Source organism: Nicotiana attenuata, chromosome 6 (assembly GCF_001879085.1).
Source record: "Nicotiana attenuata strain UT chromosome 6, NIATTr2, whole genome shotgun sequence".
Taxonomy (NCBI): Eukaryota; Viridiplantae; Streptophyta; class Magnoliopsida; order Solanales; family Solanaceae; genus Nicotiana; species Nicotiana attenuata.
Window position 1 is genome coordinate 53,189,179 of NC_031994.1, and position 12,634 is coordinate 53,201,812.

A 12,634-nucleotide genomic window follows, 5' to 3' on the forward strand; every position below is an offset into this window, starting at 1 on the left:
TTTTTCCATTCAGCAAGTAAAATGGATCGTATGTCAAGTAAGATACCATCATTTGGATGAGATGCTATGTACTTAAATTTCTCTCTCAGATCATTTCGGGAGAGTATCTTCTTTATATGCCTAGCTCCTGTGGACGTAATCTTATTTTCCTTTTAGATCTATATAATTAATTGACCCTTTTTTCTTAAGCTAGTCAATTAAGCCATACATAAATTAAAAGGAAGCTTGAGATGAATATCGTCGGAAGTTAAATTAAAGTGGATTAAATGAAGTCCACAGGGTTGATGCCTTTTTAGTCAAGCTTTTAAGATCCAGTATATTCTCAGTATAAATGCTTTTTGGCGAAATGAAGTATCAAAAAAGATGAATCATTACTTTTTTACAATAGCAACTTTGCATTTTGCTCAATCATTTTATGGTACTCTGTTTCAATTTAGATGATACACTTTCCTTATTAGTGTGTTTTAGAAAGAATGACACATTTTTATAATTGGAAATAATTCAACTTTAAACTCTTCATTTTACTTTTAATGAGAAGTTTTTATAACTACACAAATGTTATGGTCCAATAAAACTTTGAAGATCACAAGTTCTAAGTCTTTTTTTCTTCTTAAACTCCGTACCGAGTCAAGCTGCCTCATCAAAATTAAGATGGGGAAGTATATTTTAGTAGTGTCTTTCTTGATATTATTGAAATAATATTTGTTTGTTCAATCTTTCTAAAAAGGTGATTTGAGTGTCAAATTATGAAAAAAGACATGTAAAGATTTATTGTACAAGTGATATTATCAATTGGGTAAATATGTTGAAATACGTATTCTGTTCAAGTTATTAACATTCAATTAGAATGTAAGAATTGAAATATAGAGAAAGCGGGTTTATGAGATTTCGTTACAGATGTGTTACTTCCAATGAATGCTATCGAGGATAATTTGTTAAATATAAATTTTTTGCAAGGTTAATTTTGTCTGAGAAAAGTATAAAATTGACTTCTACATTTGCTTAAGAGGATAAATTGCTTTTTTGAACTTTTTTTCCACATAAAATAATATATATATATATATATATATATATATATATATATATATATATATATATATATATANGTGCTGGTTTATTGAAAACACAAGTTATTCTTCACACTTTTTCTTGTCTAAGAATCTTTGATTTCAGGTCAAAATGTCTAACTCAGTGAATGCACATGAAAACAACGATCTTGAGGACCATGGAGAGAATGGTGTAGTTGTTCCAGCTGCCGGTGTACCACTGCGAAACCCTGAGGATGCACCAGAACCAATCCCCGTGGATGTGGGCTCACGCAACGCCCAACACGTCGATATAAACTCCCACACTAACGGGAGTATACGCCAAGAAAACCAACAAGAAGCTCAAAGAACCCCAGCTCGGGAGGAACGAGAGGTTAGCCTTCACGTCATTTTTGAGATGTAGCACCGGAAACGACTCCTCGAGCCGAACAGGTACCGGAAAGATCGAGCAACAACGGGTCAGCAGCCGACCCCGCCATTATGAAGATGCTCGAGGACCTCACAAAGAGAATTGAATCGGGCGAAAAGAAGATAGAAGCTAATGACAAAAAGGTGGAGACCTACAATTCAAGGGTCGATCAGATCCCAGGCGCACCCCCGATTCTGAAGGGTGTAGATTCAAAGAAATTCGTACAAAAGCCATTCCCATCGAGTGCTGCTCCAAAGCCCATCCCAAAGAAATTCAAAATGCTCGATCTCCCGAAGTACAACGGAACCTCGGACCCCAACGAGCACATCACTGCTTACACTTATGCTGTAAAGGGAAATGACCTGAAGGACGACGAGATTGAATCCGTCCTGTTAAAAAAATTCGGAGAAATACTTTCAAAAGGGGCCATGATGTGGTATCACAACCTATCCCCGAATTTGATAGACTCGTTTTCCATGCTGGCAGATTCTTTTATAAAGGCACATGCCGGTGCCATCAAGGTTGCTACAAGGAAATCCGACGTTTTCAAAATCAAACAGAGAGAAAACGAGATGGTACGGGAGTTTGTATCTCGCTTTCAAATGGAGCGAATGGAACTGCCAACAGTCTCCGATGACTGGGCAGTGCAGGCCTTCACCTAAGGCTGTATTGTGGTCCGGGCGCAGCCCGGGACCGGCCCCAGCCCGGGACCGGCCCAGGCCCGCGGGCCCACATAGGCTTTGGGCTAAACGGGCTGGCCCGTATGGTCAGGGCCCAAGCGGTCCTAGGAGCCCACTGGGCCGGTCCAGCATGGAGAGACCGCGAGCCCGGGACCGTTTAGCCCGGGACCGGCTGGCGGGCCTGGGCCGGTTTAATCGGGCCTAACGGGCCCAACGACTATTTTTCAAATTTTTTTTTTTTAAAAAAGGCCAACGGTTAGAAGTTTAAAAACTAGCCGTTGGCCTGCCAATTTAGCCGTTTGGCTTTTTAAAAAATAGCCATTTGGCCCCCAAACTTTTTTTAATTACACTTTTTTCCTTTTCTCAACTTAAATACCCCCTCATTCTTTCATTTTTACTCACAAAATCATCAATCTCTCTCTAATTTTCTTCTATAATTGCTTACTTTATTATTGCAATTTGTGAAAAATTGTGAAGTTGGTGAATTGAAGTATTCAAGTCTTCAACGATATACAATTTTCAAGAAGTTGTTCGTCAATTCGGTAAACTCGTTCCAACTCTTAAGTTTTAATATTATAGTTTTGTTTGTTTTAGTTTGTATAATTATAATTAATATGGCCTTTTCTTTGAAAAAAATGTTTGGTGGTAAGAGAAAATCTAAAATTGGTGAATCTAGTCGCCAAGCTACTACCCCTCCCCCGGCTCCCCGACCCAGACCTGTTACCCGTCCTCCTCCACCTATTATTCTTGATAGTGATAACCCTTGTTTTCAATTTAGCGACAGTCAATTTTGCCATGATGTTGCACCAGGTCAACAATTAAATGATGAATATATGAATGCTCTTTATCCTAATGAAACTATTGATGAAAATGATGAGGAAAATGATGATTTAGATGAAACACAACCAGATTTAGATGATACACCTACTAGTCCTGTTGTTAACCCACCTGATAATAATCCAAATGATACCCCGCCTGACCCTCTTGTAATAACCCCTACTTTTAATAGACAACATTCTAAACGCCCCGAAACATCTCTTGTTTGGCACTTTTTTACTCAACTAAGAGAACAAAATAAGGCTAAGTGTAAAACTTGTGGGTCTTTGATGGCTCATAAATATGCTGGAGACTGTAGCGGTACGGGTAGTTTTACTAGACACATAAAGACACACCCTAGAGATAAAGCTAGATATCTTCAAATGAAAGCGCAGCTAGAGGGGAGAAGTGTAGGTACTGAGGTTAACCCTAGTACCGGGTCAAATTTAGTTCAATCGGGAATTAACACTGTTACAGGTGGCATTTTATATTACGATCCAAATAAAGATCGTTAGCAAAAATGGTTACTGTTATGTGCTTACCCTATAGTTTTCCTTCTAACCCTCACTTTGTGCATTATATTAGAAAAGTTTTTAATCCTATTTATAAAGGATGGCCTCGCGCAATCGTAAAGAGCGATATTTATAAATATAAACATGAATATGAACAATATTTGTGGTATTTATTTACTCATATAGATTGTCGCATTGCTATTACCACTGATATTGGTAGAAGTGGTAATGACTGTGATTATCTTACTGTAACCACTCATTGGATTGATGAGGAATGGAAAATGCAAAAACGCATTATTGCTTATAGAATAATTAATTCACGTCATACAGGTAAGTTTATTGCTAACACAGTTGCAGATATTTGTAGATATTTTTGCATTAGAGATAAAATAATGTCAATTTCTATGGATAATGCTTCTAGTAACACTAATGCTATAGGCTTGCTTACAACAACACTAAATCCTGCATAGTCACGATCCGGATTTCCCACCCTCGGGAGTCGTGATGGCGCCTACTAGTCGGAGCTAGGCAAGCCAATTATCAATTACATCTTTTAGCGAACATCGTCAATATTAGAAATAATGAAGCATTTAATAAAATAAGCGGAAGTCTCAAATATATTTAACTGAAAGAAATGCGGAAGTTTAACAAAATCCTCTACCCAAGACTGGTGTCACAATACTCACGAACGTCTAGAGAATACTAAATAAAAGGTTCGAATGAAACATAAAACTATCTGCTTCGGTACAAATGATAACAAACTGAATAAAATAGAAAGGGACTCCGGGCCTGCGGACGTCAGCAAGGCTACCTCGAATGTCCCTGGACTGAAGTCAGCTCCCGAATCCTCTAATGCTGTCCAAAAGCTACTGCTCCGGCGCTGTGATCTGTGCAAAAAGATGCACAGAGTGTAGCATCAGCACAACCGACCCCATGTGCTGGTAAGTGCCTAGCCTAACCTCGGCGAAATAGTGACAAGGCTAGACCAGACTACCAGATAAACCTGTGCAGTTACGAAATATATTGCAGAAAAATAAACAGGAAATAAGCAGTTTATAAGGGAGGGGGAGCATGCTGTGGGGAGGCAACAGTTATAAACAAGGAGTCTAAATTCTAAGGTTATAACAGCCAAAAGAAACTTAAATCCGGAATAAACACACTTAAGCTATAACTTGTTGCGGCGCGCAACCCGATCCTCAATCATCACTGTTGCGGCGTGCAACCCGATCCATAATCATCACTGTTGCGGCGTGCAACCCGATCCATAATCATCACTGTTGCGGCGTGCAACCCGATCCATAATCATCACTGTTGCGGCGTGCAACCCGATCCATATCATGTAGTATTGTTGCGGCGCGCAACCCGATCCATATATTTATATTATTAATTCTCACCCAGGCAACAGTCGAAAATAAGGGGCGAGGGAGTAAACAATTAGTGTAAGAAATCCCGGCAAGGGAACACAATAACACACTAAATCCCGGCAAGGGAGAAAAGTCAATAACTCAATATCCCGGCAAGGGAGAAAATCATCATATCAATAAAACGTCCCGGCAAGGGAATAACCAATATCTCTTTCTTTTGCTTTCAATTCTTACTCTATAACTCACTTCATCATTTGAGCCATAGCTCCAAAGAATCATTTCATATCATATACCTTCACAATTCGCAACACAACTCAAGCCAATGCTCCACGGAGTCTAATAATCATAATCTCTGTATCATGCTCTTTACAGTATATAGAAATCATCAAATAAGCATGGGAGAATCACAACAAGTTCAGGATAATCTCAATATAAGGACACACGGTCATGCTAGACACCAGTGTATAGATACTCGTCACCATGCCTATACACCGTACTCGACAAATAGCAATTAGCAAGTAAGACTCTACTCCTATTCCCTCAAGCCAAAGTTAGGCCAAACACTTACCTCAACTTCCACGGCTAAATCAATCCACAACGACCGCTTTCCCTCTCGAATTCGGCTCCAACTCAATCAAATCTATGAAATAACGACTTTACAACATTAATATAAGCTAAACAAATCCAACCCAATGCCTAAATATAGTTTTCTAAGCCTTCTTCCCAAAATTCCAAAAATCGACCCCGGGCCCGCTTGGTCAAAACCCGAGGTTCGAACCAATTTCACATCACCCATTCCCCCACGAGCCCGAATATACAATTTGTTTTCAAATTCGACCCCAAGACGAGGTCTAAATCGAAGAAAATCGAAAAGCCCTAACTCTACCCATTTCCCCCAATTTCAACCCTAGATTACATGCTTTAGGCTTAGAAACTCACTAATTAATGAAGGAAAATGAAGGAAATGAGTGGGAATTTACTTACCCAAGTGGTCTTGAAGAATGGGGGCTTCAATGGATTCCTAAAGCTTGGGGGAGAAGAGAGTTCGTGAGAATTTTTGAATGAACCCGCAACTATTCTGTTTCTGAACTTAAAATAATAACTGGGCGAATTTGCCTTACGCGATCGCAACATTAGGGTCGCGTTCGCGGAGAAGGAAGACTGGGTCGCGTTCGCGAACGCGTAGAAGGGAAGGGCTGGGTCCAGGACTTTGTTATACGCGAACACGTGAGGGGCCATGCAAACGCGATGAGTAAGGCTGCAGGGCTACCGTTCGCGAACGGTTTGATGCGAACGCGAAGAGGAAACAACTGGGGTCCTAAATTTGGCTAACGCGATCGCGAGGTTCAAGACGCGAACGCAAAGAAGGAAATTCTGATGCTTCGCGAACGCGGAAGAGGGAGTGCGATCACGAAGAAGGAAATGACTGGGCTACGGACCCTCCGGGACCGTCCAATCACGGGTCCGGGTCCGTTTATCCAAAATGTTGACCAAAGTCAACTTTATTCATATTAATATCTAAATTCATCAATTTTTACACAGAATTTATATTTAAGCTTTCCGGCTACGCGCCCGGACTGCGCACACAAATCGAGGCAAGCCTAAATGAGGTTTTCAAGGCCTCGGAGACACAGAATGAGTGAGAAAACAGGTGATGACCCTTTGGGTCGTCACATGCATTTAGTAATTGTTTCCATGTTAGATGTATTTGTCATATTTATCATTTAATCGTCGGTGATGGTATGAATTGTCTGGGCAATATTATCCTACTATTTCAAACTGTTTAGTTTATATTGCAGCACTATGTGATTTGTTTGATCAATTTTTAGAGGGTGGGGTAATTTATCAACTTGCTATTGATTCTATGAAAGAAAAGTTTAAAAAATATTTTTTCCCTATCCCCCCTATTTATGGTGTTGCTGCCATGTTAAATCCTACCATGAAATTAGGAGGTCCTCACTTTTGGTATTCAAATATTTATAAGGCTTTAGATCTTTCAGATGAGTAATTTGCTACACTTGCAGATGCAAAAGCCTCAATTAAAATAAATGCTCAAACAATTTATAATGCTTATCAACTTGCCTTAGATCATGCTAGACCAAATGTTCCAACTCCTACTTCGTCTAGTTCGCAATCATCTTAAAGAACTGCGGGCCTAAAAGCACTTAGTTCTTGGACAGAGTTCAGGGGTTCTCAAGGTGATAAGATTGGTGATACTTCACATCTAAATGAGCTTCAAATTTATTTGTCGCAGAGCCTTGAAAAAGAGAATCTAGACGGTACCTTTGATCTTTTGGAATGGTGGAAGGACAAAGAAAAATACTTTCCGGTTCTTTCAAGGATGACTCGAGATATTTTATGTGTTCAAGCTTCAACAGTGGCATTAGAGAGCGCTTTCAGTCAAGCGAGACTTCAAATCGGTGATCATAGAGCGTCTATGAGGGAGAGCTTGGAAAAATCAGTACTCTTCAGAGATTGGATCCGTTCAGAAAGAAGAAATTTTGGACTTGCTGAATCACAACCGGAGATAGCAAAAGCTTATGAAGAAATGCTAGCAGAACTTACGGAGGATGCTGCTTCGCTCGGAAGCGGTGATGAACAAGCTTCTTTTCCGCCACCACCAACGGAAATTCCTCCGAACCTTGAAGGATTTATGAAATTTGTTAGAGATAATATATAGACTAATATGTAACTTGTTTTTTGGTACATCTTTATTAGTTTTTTTTTCTTTTAATGGTAGTATTAGCACCTTGTTGTGCTCATTCCATTATGGGGAGGAAGACTAAGAAAGATATTGCCATTTTTGTTAATGTCGTAATAATAAAAATTATAAGGCATTCCCTTGAATATTTCTTTGTAATTTTTTTTTTGTGTTTAAATTTGACTCTTTAGAAGATTTAAGTCACAATTCTATAATATATTTACAAGAAATTATATAAGGCAATCTATCTATCTATCTATCTATCTCTCTCTATCTCTCTCTCTCTCTCTCTCTCTATATATATATATATATATATATATATAGAAATAGTATATATAATATATATAAGCTATATTATATAGCCTATATATAGTGTATATATTGCCTTATATATATATAGGCTATATAATATAGCTTATATATATATATATATATTATATATACTATTTCTATATATATATATATATATATATATATATATATAAAATTTACAAGAAAATGCCTTAGATAAAAAAATTCAAAAAAAAAAGCCCAGAACACTTAGGCCCGTGGGCCCGGCCCATTAAGCCCGGGACCATGTCGTCTTAGGCCCACAGTGGGCCGGTTCCACCCATTAGGCCCGTTAAGCCCGGGACTGTTTGGCCCGGGACCGCCAAAGCATAGCCCGCCAAAGCCCGGGACCGTAAGGGCCGGCCCGTTTGGCCCATTTAGGCCCGGGCCCGGCCCAGAAAGCAGCCTTAGTTATGCCTCTTAACGTGTTGATGAATTCCGAGAGAATATGAGAGTGAATATTTTAGTGCGGAGGTGATTTGTGCACTAATGAAGACGTAAATCCTATGAATGTGCTCTGTATATTGAGAGAACTTGTGAAAGTGTAATGATGTGTTAGTGTGTATAGGTAACTTATTTTAGACGAATGGACAGAGTGTAATTTGTGTCTGTGGTGTATACGGTGTATGGGGTAAAATATGTTCATATTTAATGATCACATGAAAAAGCGATATGTGGAGCCGAAGACAGAAGACAGTCGGGTCCGAAGGCAACGATCTCGTTTGTTATTGGAGATAATGATATTCATAAAGGTGAAATAAATGCCTGCCACCCGGTAGGATTTAATGAATAATATTCTATAGCATTAAGTGGACGGTCCGTTACAAAGAATATGACATTCACTGCCAACCGTTACACGTTCTTCAGTGGCCCTCTTAATTGCCATTTAAGAGGGGCTTGATCCTACGACCTTGTTCCCTAGGTGCAGTTATAAATGGCGAGCTCCCCAACCAGTGTAAGGGGGATGAATTTTCCGACAAGCATATACTATATTCAATTAAAAGCTCAATAACATTTTACTTTCTTTCTTATTCATATTGTTATTACTGCCTCCGGAAGCTCTACTCTCAGAACCAAGTTTTCTGTTGTTTAATCCCAACTTCAAGGCTAAGTCTTACATTTGTATCTAATTTATTTATCATTTTAAGATCAAATCGATTCACTTGTCTATAAACCACGTATAGATTCAACCGTACTGTTTTACGGGTAATAGTTTGGCAACCACTGTAGGGCTCGGACAGTTGTGTAATTGAATTTATCCTTGCATCTATTACTAACTTGTTTGATTCTTTGTTCTTTAGACAGTATTATATTATGGAGAGATTTCTTCGTACTCTATATTAGAGCTCATACTCCGTATTACCAGATCTTGAGGGATTTGATGATGCAATATCTACATATTATCGGTTGTTGGAGATTTATTCCACTATTTTTACTATTTTAGTTATGTTATATCTCATTTCGATTATTTTTTATTTATGTTATATGTTGGCTTACCTAGTCTTAGAGGTTAGGTGTCATCACGGCTGTTGGTAGGATTTGATCGTGATAGTCTCCTTCATTTTCGGTGCTATCTTTGATATTTCAAACTATGGTATTCTCTTTTTTGGGTATAGACGGAGCCTTGTCACTACTATTTCATTTATTTTCTTTGCACGCTTGTCATAGAACTCCATAGACATTTGTGAGTTAGATTATAATTTATTAATTTCTACTGAAGTCTCATGTCATGTATAACAATTACTTTATTATTTAATATTTTCAAACTAATAGGAGGCAGATATTTTCAAAGAATGGATGTGCATATTAAATTATGCATGGGTTATGGATGGGAAATTGAGGAAATGTTGGCTTGCTCAACCATGTCTCAGTGTTGAGCGCTTAGTCTTGCACCCCAAGGTTGGAATGTGACACAGTTTAGCCAATATAATATCCAAAATCAACTCCAAGCTTATGAACAACAGCTTAGCTGAACCCATACCAAGATTGATATCCCCTAATAAATTCGGATTCATTAAAGGGATGGCAATCACAGTCAATATCACGATGACACAAGAGCTTGCACGCAATATGAATAGAGACAACAAGGGAGACAATGTGAATATCAAATTGTATATGTCTAAGATTACGATAGGGTTTCATGGGCTTTCCTTAGGAGAATGGGATTCAATAAAATTTGGATAAATATGGTATTCAGGGTTATTTCTAACATATGGTACTCCATTTCTATCAATGGGATAAGGAAAGGTTTTTTCAAATCCAAGGAGATCCCATTTATCATCTTTATTTGTCCTAGCTTCTAAAATACTTTCTAAGATGCTCAATGGGACTGCTCAATGCCATGATTTCATACCAGATAAATGAAAAAAGTGGTCCTTGCATCACTCATCTTACATATGGAGATGACACAATTTCCTTTTGTTCAACTGATCAGACTTCTATACAGATCATTAAACAATGCCTAGATGACTATTCTGATATTTCCGACCAGATGATCAACTATAAGAAGTCACATTTCTACATGCATCCAAACTCAGACACAATAACGATCAATAGGATCTGACAAGGTTTGCTAATAGTTCCTCCTCTTCACATACCTGGGAGCTCCCATATACCTAGGAAGGAAAAAAGTAATCTACTTTAGTGATATTACAGTTAAAATAGGTAGGAAAGTGCAGGGTAGGAAAGCTATTATTATTAAGGCAGTTCTTCATTCCATTTCCATGCACATTCTACCTCTGTTGGGCATTGGTACCAAATATCAACCTTACACTCATGAAATGGTGGCTACTCAAACCTACGAATGAAGTACATGCACTTATTTTGCAATCACTCCCCAACACCATTTGTTGGGAAGTTTGGAAAAAAGGTGTGCTCAAAGATATGGAGGTAAAGAGATATCTATTGCAAGGCTCAAATACCAAACCGAAACAACTATGCTCACCCAGGTAAGTATACTTTCCACTAAGCGTTCTATTACTAATAAGTGAAATTATCTTTGTACATTGGTGGACAAAATCAAAAGCAGACTCAACATCATCCATGTGAAATAGTTATTAGAACAAATTATCACTTTCAGAATAAGAACAAGATCCATTAGTTCTCTTGGACTTCTGTGCTATGAAAAAGAAGAAGGAGATGCAAGTTTTAGATCCATTCAGGACATTTCAAATGCTTTTGCGGCTAAAGCCTGGTGGAACCTAAGGAGAAAGCAATCACTTTGGAAGGATTTTATTGAAGCCAAATATTGTTGTAACACTCATCTAATTGCACCTAATTGGAAGATTGCAAACTTATAAATCTGGAAGAGATTAAAGGATATCAAGGACAATATTGAGCCATATATTAAGTGGAACCTAAAGGAAGGCAAGATGTCATTCTGGTGGGATGATTGAACTGGACTAGGTTCCCTCGCCAAACTAGTGGCTAATCAAACTCCAAAAGGAAGAGAAAGTATCCTTGACTTTGTTTTGGATGGCAACTGGAATGTGGAGAAGCTTGAACAAGTTCTCTTTGAATCTGGTCAACTCTATATCTCATCTTAAGACACCTGATGGAGAGACCAACGGTCTACCTATATGGACAAACACAGCATCAGGGATATTTACATGCAGGTCTGCCAGGAAAATTCTTAAATAAATAAAGGCCACCACATTATCTGTTGCTAAAATCTGGATCATGGGTTTACCATTCAAAATCTCATTCTTTATGATGGGATTGCTGAGACAAACTTACTTACAGATGAAGCTATTAGAAGAATTGTCCAATTAGGTTCATTTACCATATAACCTAAGGCTGAGACCAATAATTATATTTTTCTAGATAGTGACGGAGCTAAGCAGGTTAGTCCTTCTTTGGCGGCTGTTGGGCATTGGTACCAAATATCAAGCTTACACTCATGAGATGGTGGCTACTCAAACCTACGAATGAAGTACATGCATTTATTTTGCAATCACTCCCCAACATCAATTGCTAGGAAATTGGAAAAGAAGGTGTGCTCGGAGGTAGAGAGATATCTATTGCAAGGCTCAAATACCACATCAAAACAACTATGCTCACCCAGGTAAGTATACTTTTCACTAATCTTTCTATCACTAATGAGTGAAATTATCTTTGTACACTGGTGGACAAAATCAAAAGCAGAGTACTCAACATCATCCATGTGAAATAGTTATTAGAACAAATTACCACTTTCAGAATAAGAACCAGAAAGAAACCGTTTGATGTATGCTTTTTGCTTATAGATAATATGAAACTTCCGTTTTGTCCAATAGCCTTTCGTACATATCCTAGGGCATTCCAATATATAAAGATATGACCCTCTCAAAATTTTGCCCAAGAAGTGGACATATTCGTTGTCCCTATCACGTATGTATCAATTTTGGATGTTAACATATAGGTTGAGGCCTAGCCTAACCTCTCACCGCAAAGTTGACATTTTAACCCCAAAAGAAATAAAGTTAGAGTAGAAATAATTTCATTAAAGTTGCAACTTTGAGTTAGTTTTCAACTGGGTTTTGTCGGGTTAAACCATCTTAATGGCATAGCATTTATAAGGTGTGTGGATCTTAATTAAAATTCTCACCGGGGCATTTGCATCTATACTCGCTTTTTGTGCCATATTTTAACCTGTGCCCGCTTTGTAAAAAAAATTGCAACCGTACCCGCTTTTTCACATAACTTCAGCACACGGGGCTGAAGTAGCAAAGGCAATTACACAAAACTTCAGCATTTTAGTAGCGGGGCCTGAAGTTCAGCTCTAGAGCTGAATTTTTT